This window comes from Schistocerca gregaria, chromosome 7 (assembly GCF_023897955.1).
Source record: "Schistocerca gregaria isolate iqSchGreg1 chromosome 7, iqSchGreg1.2, whole genome shotgun sequence".
In the NCBI taxonomy this organism is placed as follows: Eukaryota; Metazoa; Arthropoda; class Insecta; order Orthoptera; family Acrididae; genus Schistocerca; species Schistocerca gregaria.
The window spans coordinates 427,605,935-427,619,147 of NC_064926.1; the positions used below are offsets into that span (position 1 = coordinate 427,605,935).

The following is a 13,213-nucleotide window of genomic DNA, read 5'->3' on the forward strand; positions in this document are numbered from 1 at the left end:
TAACATCGGGCGAGCACAAAGAGAAGTAATGCATCTGTTGATGTGTATCTGATATATTAATGATGTAGAGGAAATTATTAATTTTGATCTCAGTATGATGCTAGGTCTAAGAGCAAATTCTATAGAGTACATATTCCAAATCCACTTGCGTATCATCTTGGTACGAAAACAGATCTAGCTCTCAATGTAGAAAAACGCAAAGTTGAGCACCTCACGAAACGGAAAAGCGTTATATCCGTAAACTACAGGTTTAATGAGCTATAAATACAGCCTCTTATCTCATGCAAATCTTTGTAAAAACGAAGTTGTGAAATGGAACGTTGTCAAGGGTTCAGTTTCAAGCGAAACAAAGGATTCATTGACAGGGTAATAAGAAACTACAGCTTTACTGCATGAGATATTCCGTGCTGAACCGTAGTTGGAACGTATGGGATACATGTTGGTCGCGCTAACAGGAAATACCAAGCACGTATAAGAAAGGGCAGCACGATCCAACCTGTGATGTAAGTGCCGATAGAGAACTATAATGAAATTCCACGAACCTCGATTAATAACGTACCCCAGTTTGGAAGTTTTTTTTTTTTTTCACGCTAGTGTCATTTTACTCATACAATACGTTTCATTCCACAAATGTGTTCTGTATGTTTTATATTCATTTTGTATTAATTTCAGTTTTTACAACATGTTGCGTTCCATGAATAGTTGGTCAAAAGTAGAAGATTCATACTGCGTCTAAAGCTTTTGAATAAGTGCTTAGAAACTGTAAAATACTTATTGGAGAAATGTTACACGTAGAACTGCAAGTAATGATGCATAATTCCTTTGAAAATGTTAGTACAAAATCTGGAACGGAATTGTGCCTAAATTATCGGTACGAAAATTGATTTGAAAATTTAAAAATCTTCATGTAATTAATTAGTTATTTATGGATATTCAATAGCATTGTATTTTCGAATATTGAGATTGAAATTAAGTCATACAAAAACTCTACGAAAGTTTGTAGCACTTAATGAATACATAGATCTAATTGTAAATTGACAATTCTATGTATTTCTGTATTTTTAAAAAAATACTCATGTAACTATTGGTTCATTATTTGTTTGAATAAGATGCAGTATCTCTCTGTGTAGCTCAGCTGTTGTTTATTCTGAAGTCAGTGATATGTAAGGTTGTTGTGAATTTTTGGACATAATGAAATAAAAGTGGAAATTAATATGAAAGAGAAATGCTTTGATTTTATCTTCAGTTACATACCAAGTTCCTATGATCGAAACTCGTTCCCTGACTAAGTTGACGACGCACTACATTATCTTATCAAACGTAGCTGGACACCTTTTAGTCTACATTAATATAGAGTGTGTCCATCTTTCTCCTTTATGACGGCTTGAAATCTGCTGTGAACAATTTCGATTTGTCGGAATGTCTGTGGAGGAATGGCGTCTCATCCTCCCTCTAGAGCCAAAACCAGAGAAGGTATTTATGAAGATAGCAACTGTTCCCAAAGTACAGATACCATTGATGACCGTGCAGCTTCAATAGAATAAATGATAATTAATTGAAACGAATAAACAGCGCGACTGCACGGGAAGCGTGCAAGGGATAAGCCCCTACAGTCGCGCTATTCATCTGTGTCCTCGGTGGCTCAGATGGATAGAGCGTCTGCCATGTAAGCAGGAGATCCCGGGTTCGAGTCCCGGTCGGGGCACACATTTTCAGCTTTCCCCGTCGAGGTATATCGACAACACCTGTCGGCAGCTGAGGGTTTCAATTAATTATCATTTATTCTAGAGAACGTATTGAAGTTGGACACTGGGATATGGAGCGTATTTGACGTTCTGACTCCTCCCAAACGTGTTCCTCAGATTTCGGTCGGAAATCTGACAGGTCATTCCATTCAGGGATGTTATTGTCCACAAACCACTACCTCACAGACGATGCTTTCTGACGGGTGACGTGGCGCATTGTTATGCTGAAACATTCATCGTCTCCAAACTGTTCCTCTATGCGTACGTGGTACATAATACTGTAACATTTGTTCATATCTTTCCGCATTTAGCGTTTCCTTTACCGCAAAATAGGGAATAAACCCTAACCTCGAAAAACCATTCCTCCACCAAGGGCCAGCGGCAGATGCGGGGATAATAGTAGGATGTAACCTTTCAAAAGGTTCAGAGTGGGTAAAATACCAACAGTGGATTTGAGGGAATATATGTGGAGCAGTTGTGATAACTGCACTTATTCGCGGAGCAGATGTGCTGCCTACAGTTATAGTTCCATACAAACGTCTTAGCGCCGCAAGTCCTCTCCCAAATACTAACTTACAGGCTCTAATATGCGGGACAGTTGCTTTCCCAGCCGGTCGTACAGCCATTTCAAAGTGAGGCAATAGCATCACGAACGTATGGTGACGTTACTAACCTAACATACCTACGTAAATGCAGTCTCAAATGGGAGAGCAGTTTACTCAAATGATGTCATCGCTGCTAATCATCGTGAGGTATAACAGCCTTCCCGACTGCAACAGAAGCTCCTTCAGCGTTCTCTCCGTGGACGAACACATGCATTTATGAAAATAGTAGCTGAGAAACCCGACTTGCCCGTGTATTTATTTATTACAACCTTCTATTAGTCTCTCCTCCTCGCTCCTCTCTGTCCATCTCCTTCTTCCCTCGCTCTCTGTGGATATCCTATATCCTCTTCACTTCCTCCTCGCCCCTCACATTACCAATCCCCTCTCTTTTACCCACATCTGAACCCTCCTCTCTCTAACCAAAACTCCTGTATCCTCCCATCACCTCCACTCCTCCATCTATCTCTACTTCCCTCTCTCTCTGTCAATCTCCTCCTGCCCCTCAATCTGTTCATCTCCTCCTGACCCATCTCTATGTCCATCTTCTCTTCTTCACTTTCTTTGTCCATCTCCTCCCCTCTGTTCATCTTCTCCTCCTCCTTTCCTTCTCTTTCCATTCCCTCATCCCCTTTTTCTGTTCATCTCCTCTTCCTTCCATTCTCTGTCCATATTCTCCTCGCCAAAAATTTATTCATCGCCTCCTCCCCTATCTCTCTGGCGGTCTTTTCCTCTGCTCCTCCTCCCTCTGTCCATGTGCTCCTTCCTTTCCTTCCATCTCCCACTCTCCCTCTAATTTCATGTTCTTCTCCCCCTCTGTTTATCGGCCTATTCCTACTTCCCTCTCTCTGTGAATCTCCTCCTTCCTCCTCTTCCCTTTCTCTGTCCTCCTCCCCAATCTCTCAGTTTGTCTTTTCCTCCCCATGTCTCTGTCCATCTCCTAATCTTTCCTTTTCCTGTCCATATCCTGCTCCTCCTGTTGTTGTAGTCTTAAGTCCTGAAACTGGTTTGATGCAGCTCTCCATGCTATTCTATCCTGTGCAAGCTTTTTCATCTCCCATTACTTACTGCAACCTACATCCTCCTGAATCTGCTTAGTGTATTCATCTCTTGGTTTACCTCTACGATTTTTACCCTCCACGCTGCTCTCCAATGCTAAATTTGTGATCCCTTGATGCCTCAGAACATGTCCTACCAACGGGTCCCTTCTTCTTGTCAAGTTGTGCCACAAACTCCTCTTCTTCCCAATTCTATTCAATATCTCCTCATTAGTTATGTGATCTACCCATCTAATCTTGAGCATTCATCTACAGCACCACATTTCGAAATCTTCTATTCTTTTCTTGTCCAAACTATTTATCGTCCATGTTTCACTTCCATACGCGCTCCATACAAATACTTTCAGAAACGACTTCCTGATACTTAAATCTATACTCGATGTTAACAAATTTTTCTTCTTCAGAAACGCTTTCCTTGCCATTGCTAGTCTACATTTTATATCCTCTTTACTTCGACCATCATCAGTTATTTTGCTCCCCAAATAGCAAAATTCCTTTACTACTTGAAGTGCCTCATTTCATAATCTAATTCCCTCAGCAGCACCCGACTTAATTCGAGTACATTCCATTATTCTGTTTTCCTGCTGTTGATGTTCATCTTATATCCTCCTTTCAAGACACTGTCCATTGCGTTCAACAGCGCTTCCAAGTCCTTTGCTGTCTCTGGCATAATGACAATGTCACAGGCAAACCTCAAAGTTTTTATTTCTTCTCCATGGATTTTAATATACCCCGAATTTTTATTTTGTTTCCTTTACTGCATGCTCAATATACAGATTGAATAACACTGGGGAGAGGCTACAGCCCTGTCTCACTCCTTCCCGACTACTGCTTCCCTCTCATGTCCCTCGACTCTTATAACTGCCATCTGCTTTCTGTACAAATTGTAAATAGCATTTCGCTCCCTGAATTTTACCCCTGCCACCTTTAGAATTTGAAAGAGAGTATTCCAGTAAAAATTGTCAAAAGCTTTCCCGATGTCTACAAATTCTAGAAACGTAGGTTTGCCTTTCCTTAATCTATTTTCTAAGATAAGTCGTAGTGTCAGTATTGCCTCACGTGTTCCAACATACCTACGGAATCCAAACTAATCTTCTACGAGGTCGGCTTCAATCAATTTTTCCATTCATCTGTAATGAATTCGCCTTAGTATTATGCAGCTGAACCTTATTAAACTGACAGTTCGGTAATTTTCACATCTGTCAACACCTGCTTTCTTTGGGATTGGAATTATTATATTCTTCTTGAAGTCTGAAGGTATTTCGCCTGTCTCATACATCTTGTTCACCAGATGGTAAAGTTTTGTCAGGGCTGGCTCTCCCAAGGCTGTTAGTAGTTCTAATGGAATGTTATCTTCTCCCGGGGCCTTGTTTCGACTCAGGTCTTTCAGTGCTCTGTCAAACGCTTCACGCAGTATCATATCTCCCATTTCATCTTCATCTACATCCTATTCTATTTCTATAATATTGTCCTCAAGTACATCGCCCTTGTGTAGACCCTCTATATACTCCTTCCACCTTTCTGCTTTCCTTTCTTTGCTTAGAACTGAGTTTCCATCTGAGCTCTTGATATTCATACAAGTGGTTCTCTTTTCTCCAAAGGTCTCTTTAATTTTCCTGTAAGCAGTATCTATCTGACCCCTAGTGAGATAAGCCTCTACATCCTTATATTTGTCCTCTAGCCATCCCTACTTAGCCATTTTGCTCTACCTGTCGATCTCATTTTCGAGACGTTTGTATTCCTTGTTGCCTACTTCATTTAGTGCATTTTTATATTTCCTCCTTTCATCAATTAAATTCAATATTTCTTCTGTTACCCAAGGATTTCTACTAGCCTCATATTTTTACCTATTTGATCCTCTGCTGCCTTCACTTCTTCATCCCTAAGAGCTACCCATTCTTCTTCTACTGTATTTCTTACCCCCATTCCTGTCAATCGTTCCCTTATGCTCTCCCTGAAACTCTGTACAACCTCTGGTTTAGTCAGTTTATCCAGGTCCCATCTCCTTAAATTCCCACCTTTTTGCAGTTTCTTCAGTTTTAGTCTACAGTTCATAACCAATAGATTGTGGTCAGAGTCCACATCTGCCCCTGGAAATGTGTTACAGTTTAAAACCTGGTTCCTAAATCTGCCTCTTATCATTATATAATCTGTCTGATACCTTATAGTATCTCCAGTAGTCTTCCATATATACAACCTTCTTTTCTGATTCTTGAATCAAGTGTTAGCTATGATTAAGTTGTGCTCTGTGCAAAATTCTTCCAGACGGCTTCCTCTTTCATTTATTAACCCCAATAAATATTCACCTAATATGTTTTCTTCTCTCCCTTTTCCTACTCTCGAATTCCAGTCACCCATGACTATTAAATTTTCATCTCCTTTCACTACCTGAATAATTTCTTTTATCTCATCATACATTTCATCAATTTCTTCATCATCTGTAGAGCTGGTTGCCATATAAAATTGTACTACTGTAGTAGGCATGGGCTTCGTGTTTATCTTGGCCACAATAAGGCTTTCACTATGCTGTTTATAGTAGCTTACCCACACTCCTATTTGTTTATTCATTATTAAACCTACTTCTGTATTACCCCTACTTGATTTTGTATTTACAACTCAGTATTCACCTGACCAAAAGTCTTGTTCCTCCTGACACCGAACGTCACTAATTCCCACTATATCTAACTTTAACCTATCCATTTCCCTTTTTAAATTTTCTAACCTACCTGCCCGATTGAGAAATCTAACATTCCAGGCTCCGATCCGTAGTACGCCAGTTTTCATTCTCCTGATAACGACGTCCTCTTGAGTAGTCCCCGCCTGGAGATCCGAATGGGGACTATTTTACCTCCGGAATATTTTAACCAAGAGGACGCCATCATCATTTAACCATACAGTATTGAACCATACAGTATGCCCTCGAGAAAAATTACGGCTGTAGTTTCCCCTCGATTTCAGCCGTTCGCTGTACCAGCACAGCAAGGCCATTTTGGTTATTGTTACAAGGACAGATCAGTCAATCATCCAGACTGTTGCCCCTGCAACTACTGAAAAGGCTGCTGCCCCTCTTCAGGAACCACACGTTTGTCTGGCCTCTCAACAGATACCCCTCCGTTGTGGTTGCACCTACGGTACGGCCATCTGTTTCGCCGAGGCACGCACTGCTCCTCCTATCTGATCCTCCTTGTGCCTCATTCTCCGTTCTTCTCATCGTCCTGCTTCCTGTCTCCACTTTATCAGGCTCACTCCAACAGGAGGCTGGTGGTTTGTACACATTCACTGTTTCTTTCCAAAGCTTAACTAATAGGTGTACCAAATTTGATTCAAATTCTTCCATGGGTTTAGGATGAGCTTTTTAACCGTGGTTTTTCTCGCATATGCACATGTCAAATATATTTCACACATATTTAATATATTTCACCTGCATTTCCACACATATTTCTACTCTATGTCTAGTGAATTTCACTTTTCAGTTTTATTTTCACGCAGCTGTCATATTGCTGCACAATTATATAATTTTGCAGGTATATTCAGTTGGATATGTGCCTGTTGTCTGCGAAACGTGATGTGAAAAGAGTCAGTAGTAGACAAGTAATTAATTAAAATGTAATGCATGGTGCGACAGTTTCTTACGCATCTCAGTGTTTATTTCCTGAAGATTGGGTAGCATAATGAAACACTATTCTAGGTACATTCAGCAGCGTAGATGGATTGTGTCTGCGAAACGTGCTGCGAATAGACTTAGTAGAAAAGAAGTAATAAATTAAAACATCCTGCGTGATGCAGTTTTTCACGGATCTCAGTACGTAATATATCCTGGACTATGTATCGTAGAATGATGTATTCAGCGTCTGCGAAAATTTTTGCTTATAGTGTTAGTAGCAATGGAATAACGAATTTAAATGTGTTGTAAAATGCAGTAGTTGTTCATGCATTTAGTGTTTATGACCTCGTAACTCCTGAACTAAGCGTTGTAGAACGATATAATTTTGCTGGTACTGTCATTGGCGAATGTGAATGCTGTCTGAAAAAAATATGTCAAGAAAACTACTAGTAGTAAAGAAATTAATAAATTAAAACGTAATGCTTCTTGCGGCAGTTTTTGTCTAAGAAAAGTGAAAATATAGTCAGGGAGAAAAAAGTTTCGCAAAGATTTGAAATTATGTGTAAAGTTCGACAAAAGTCACTAAGTGCTCTCCATTTCAATCCTACATGACTAAAGTATGGGTATTCGCGCATCGTGGGCTATACTGCTTTTCAACCCCCATCCTCACACCTTGATAGGTGGTAGTTCGTTCCAGACAGCAAACGAGATGTGTACCAAGTGTGGTGCTAGAAAAGGGACTAAATTTTGCGCCCACTGTAAAGATCTTGCCTGTCAAGGATTTTATCACTTGGGCAAGGTATACCAAAACTTCCCAGTGAGAGTGCTGAAGAAAGACGGCGAGAGACTTGCAGGGCCGTAACTGGGATGCCCGCTCCAAGCAGAACATCAACACTGAACAAAGAAAAGCGCTCCGTTCCTTAAGAAAAGACACAGAAATAGTTATTGTACTTGCTGACAAGGGAAACGCTACTGTTCTTTTGCCTGCAGCATTTTACTTCGGCAGCATGACGGATTAACCGCAGGACTCGGCGTATCGTTGTCTCCAGAAGAATCCAACTGATGCAGTACAACAGAGGACGTCCGCCCTCCTCAAATCCAGGCAGTTTCCTGAACATCTTAAGAAGATCTTGAGAGTACAGGCGCCAGTTCCATCAAGACTTTATGGGCTGTCTCGTTTAAATACTGTGCAGCTTCCACAACATTATGCAACACGACGTTCGTTAATCAATGAAGCATTCCAGTTACTGTCGGAATGCGGAAACGGAGCGAGTTATCAGACGTACGAAAGAGCATGAGCATTCGCTTTCAGGGTAAAGTTGGAAGCATTCCCGAAACTGCTAAGCTCGTAAACTTTTCGCGTGATGCCGTAGTTAAAGTATACCGTGCATGACAAAATAACACTATTCGAAACGGTCACCAAGGGAACTGTGCTGCTTCATGGACAAAAGACGACAAGGCTGAATGACGGCTGCGGATATGTGTCTGCGGGCGAATAGAGGTACAACTGGAGCAGATGAACCAAGTGGCTACCAACAGCGTCTCCTCAATTACCGCTCAGCGTAAGGTTCTGCGTATGGGGCTCCGCAACCAGCACCTTGTTCGTGCACCCATGTTTACTCATGTTCATCGCCTATGAAGGCTGGAATTTGCAAGCTAATACCGTAAATGGGCCTACACCGAGTGGCGCCGGGTGGCTTTTTCAGATGAATCGCATTTTGTGCTCCATGAGACAGATATCCGTTTGTGTTAAAAAACGCATATGCTTTCGTTTTAGAATGTTTCCAAATATTTACATTCATGGGCCCCAGCCGTACATTGATACCGTTGAAAGTCGTTTTCCAATAGCTGTTATTGTTCCAGAGATATTGTGGGTGGGCAAGATAGGTGGGACACCCTATATATATATATATATATATATATATATATATATATATATATATATATATATATATATATATAAGGCTGTCAAAAGGTGATGGTGTTGTGCGGACTATGGAAATCTCATGTTTTAGGACCTTTCTTCTCTAATGAACATGTAACAGGTGAGTCTTGTCCGAACATGCTGAGAGACAAATCGATGCGTCAAACTGAACGTTTGAGCGAGGGACTTCCAGACCGGCTTCAGCAGGATGGAGGCCCTGTCCAATTTGCTACAGCTAACGGAGACTGGTTGAATGACAATTTCATCGTACTAAAATCGATGGCAATTCAGACCTATTCCATCAAATTCAAGTTAATATTTCAAAGTGCATCAACTTACGCATTGAAAACCACGGACATCATGTTGAAAATATTATTTATTAACGTTAAAGTGACTAAAATGTGCTTTATTATTATTCATTAGATCTACCTTTGTACCCAGACTTTATGGGTACCCTGTATACATAGGTCGGACAGGCCTGGCGGATTAGTGTCGAGGTCCGGTGTGCCGGCCAGCCTGTGGATGGTTTTTCAAATGGTTGGAACGGCTCTAAGCACTATGAGACTTAACATCTGAAGTCATCAGTCCCCTAGACTTAGAACTACTTAAGCCTAACTAACCTAAGGACATCATACACATCCATGCCCGAGGCAGGATTCGAACCTGCGACCGTAAAAGCAGAGCGGTTCCTGACTGAAGCGCCTAGAACCGCTCGGCCACAACGGCTAGCGATGGTTTTTCAGGCGGTTTTCCATCTATCTCGACGAATGCGGGCTGGTTCCCCTTATTCCGCCTCAGTTACATTGTGTCGGCGATTGCTGCGCAAACACCGTTTCCACGTACGCGTACACAGTAATTATTTTACCACGCAAACATTTGGGGTTACACTCGTCTGGTACGAGATGATCACTGGGGTCCACTGGGGGCCGAACCGCCTGGACTGCTGTGGCCTGTTGTGGGGTTGTGAACCACTGAGGGCTGCAGTGGGTCGAAGCCTCTCCTTCGTTTCTAGGTTCCCGGTTCAATACATACATCTCGGAAACACATTGTGTTACTGTAGTGACTAAGGAAAATGCATCGCACTGTGAATGACTTCAAGACAGCTGAGCGTGTACTATCAAGTGGTTTAGTGTATCCCTGTAAAATTTCACGATAAAAACTTACTCTAAGCCGACCGAAGCGCCATAACTCCGAGGTGCAATAATACTGTGGTACCGCGCGAAGTGGCCGCGCGGTTACAGACGCAATGTCACGGACTGCGTGGCCCCTCCCGCCGGAGGTTCGAGTCCTCCCTCGGGCATGGGTATGTGGGTTGTCCATAGCATAAGTTAGTTTAAGTAGTGTGTAAGCCTATGGACCGATTACCTAAGCAGTTTGGTCCCTTAGGAATTCGCACACATTTGAACATTTGAATACTATGGTCGACTAATACGGTCTTCTTGGAAGCATATTCTCAGAGATGAGTTATGTGTGTTGACGAACAGTTCGTTTGTAAACAGCGTCGATTTTGCGGTAGTTTTCATCTAACTTTTTCTGTGTCTGAAGAAGGGAATTACTGTTGTAATTGGCAACGTACTGTTTTATTTGTAGGGAATGTAGACGAAGTACCCTTAATTTTCAGACACTCATGACTCTACATTCGTTGTGGTACGTTTATAGGAAATTCACAAATAGCGACGTTGCTTAAATGAGATTGTACCGGTACAATTTAAAAACTTGCTCTTATAATAAGCTTTAAAACTGCGTTTGGTGCTGTTAGTGCAAGATAATGATTGGAAATTATGTGGTGAATTTTCGATTCATTCTTTATCTTAAGTTATTAATTGCATAATTGTTTTGCTTTGCAGTGCGGCAACAGAAAGGCGGTATGGAAAGTGGAACACAGGTGAATTGCATTTAGTTGTAACAGCTTGGTTAAAGGGGTTGATGGATTAAGTGAATGTTCATGCTTATACAATGTGTCTAAGCTAACAACTAAGTGGTACAATAAAAATAAAAACAAAAATGCAGAAGCGGATATAGAAATGTTTGATTCCAATACAGCGTTTTACAGAAAATTTGAAAACGACTTGGAAGAGCATCTTCTTATATCGTAGATATAGTGTTCCGTTGAAGCATGACGGACGTAAGAAAACTAGCGTTCGACATCGAACAAAACGAATTGCGCCATAATTTCAATGCATTAGAAGCTATGGCAGGCGAAAAGTAGACTGAAGGAGTCCATCCAAGAAATATCGCTGAATCCAAGGGAAATAATGAACGCTCCAAGAAAATGTCAAGACCCGACCAACGAGCGTGTGAACCGACGAGCAGTCCATGCAAAACTAGCTAATCGAAGCAAAGTAGAGAAATCTATAAGCACAGGTCCACCTCTGAAAAGCAAGTGTCTTAATGACTGTGCGGGAAACCACCTCAAAAAACAGAGCAGTTGTGAGCTGCGAGTTGTGCGAAGAAAATCGAATGGGAGAAATGACCAGTTGCCGCAAATGAAGAATGTACAGGGGTTGGGGTAAGGAGTGAAAAGTTCTGTTTCAGTGTCTGCAAATAGTGATGTAAGAACTAAAATATGACACGTGGCGTTGAACTTAGACTAGTACCCATCTTTAAGCTGAGGGAAGTAGTTGGTAAAGGCGCTGTACCTACTGGTAAAAATCACGAAACCAGATTGCTTTTTTGTACCACTTGCAGATTTTTATAAATTAAATGTAGCGTGTTCACTTTCTTTTTCAGAAATTCCGTCTTTGAATAAGGTTGCAAAAATAAAACCCTGCAGTTGAGAATGGCATTGTTTAAATAATTTTATAACTATTCGATGAGATTTCGGGATTGCAGCCGGATCACGTTGACTTCTTGCCACGATATTTCGGCTGGCAATCGTCCAGCCATCTTCAGGTGAGTGTGCGTCACTGGAGACTGCAAGTTCCGGGAGTCAGCTTTATAGCAAAAAATTGGCGCGAAAACGCATGCGCATTGGCCACCGTCACAGGAGCGTCCTCTGTCGAAGTCCGCGCCCTCTGGAGCTACTGTTCTATCTTTGGAGCGCAGGCACATGCGTAAAGGTGAAAACTACATGTCCGCCCTCTGTCGGAATGCGCGCCCGCGTCGCTAAAAACAGACGTCAGTTGTCGCTAGACGTGTCATTTAGAATAAACCGTCTTCTCTCAGAGGAAATTAGAGAGATCACCGGGTCCCAAGCCTTGTCCAGTTGAAAACCGCCGTCACGATTTATAAGATTTTGCGCTAGGCGTATCTCCACAGATTCTTTAATAACGGAATCCCAAAAAGTTTTCGCTGGGGCCAAGATTTTCGTGGCCGAAAATTCCATAGCGTGTCCTGTGGTAATACAATGCTCAGCTACGGCCGACTTACTGGGCTGCAAAAGGCGAGTGTGGCGTTCGTGTTCAACGCACCTTTCATGTACTGTGCGCGTCGTCTGACCGATGTAAGCTTTGCCACACTGGCAAGGAATTTTATAGATTCCGGCCTTCCGCAGACCCAGATCGTCCTTTACCGAACCGAGAAGGGCACTAATCTTCGCCGGTGGCCGGAAGATTACTTTTACTTGATGTTTCCTTAGGATCCTGCCTATTTTAGATGAAAGGTTGCCGGCGTATGGAAGGAACGCCCTGGACCTGAAAAGCTCCTTATCTTCTTGATGTGAGTGGTCACGTTTCTTCCTTTTTAGCGCTGCTCTAATCTGATGTGGAGAGTAACCATTACCTCTGAACACCGACTCTAAATGTTCCAGCTCCTTTGTAAGGCTGTCTCCATCAGAAACAACATGAGCCCGGTGCACCAACGTTCTAAGGACACCAGTAGTTTGTGAAGGATGATGACAACTCGACGCTTGCAGGTAGAGGTCCGTATGTGTGGGCTTACGGTAGACAGAATGCCCTAATGACCCGTCCACTCTCTTGGTAACCAAGACGTCCAAAAACGGCAAGCAACCATCCTTCTCTATTTCCATCGTGAACTGGATGTTATTGTGGATTGCATTCAGATGCTGCAAGAACCGTGACAGTTCTTCTTCACCATGGGGCCACACTACAAAAGTGTCATCTACGTACCGCCAGAATACACTCGGTTTAAGTTCTGCCGAATCTAGTGCCCTTTCCTCAAAGTCTTCCATAAAAAAGTTTGCTACCAAAGGCGAGAGAGGACTTCCCATGGCAACACCGTCAGTCTGCTCAAAATACTCGTTATTAAATAAAAAGTAGGTTGAGGAAAGGACGTGATGGAAAAGTGCTGTTATGTCGGCCGTGAACTTATTGCTGATGAGA

General features: G+C 42.1%; 1 non-coding gene across 1 annotated transcript; it reads left to right on the top strand.

Annotated features, from left to right (window-relative positions):
* Positions 1–1,631: 1,631 nt before the first annotated feature.
* On the top strand, positions 1,632–1,705 carry Trnat-ugu (transfer RNA threonine (anticodon UGU)). Its single transcript has one exon. It is a non-coding gene; the product is annotated as a tRNA-Thr (tRNA).
* The last annotated feature ends 11,508 nt before the right edge of the window (positions 1,706–13,213 follow it).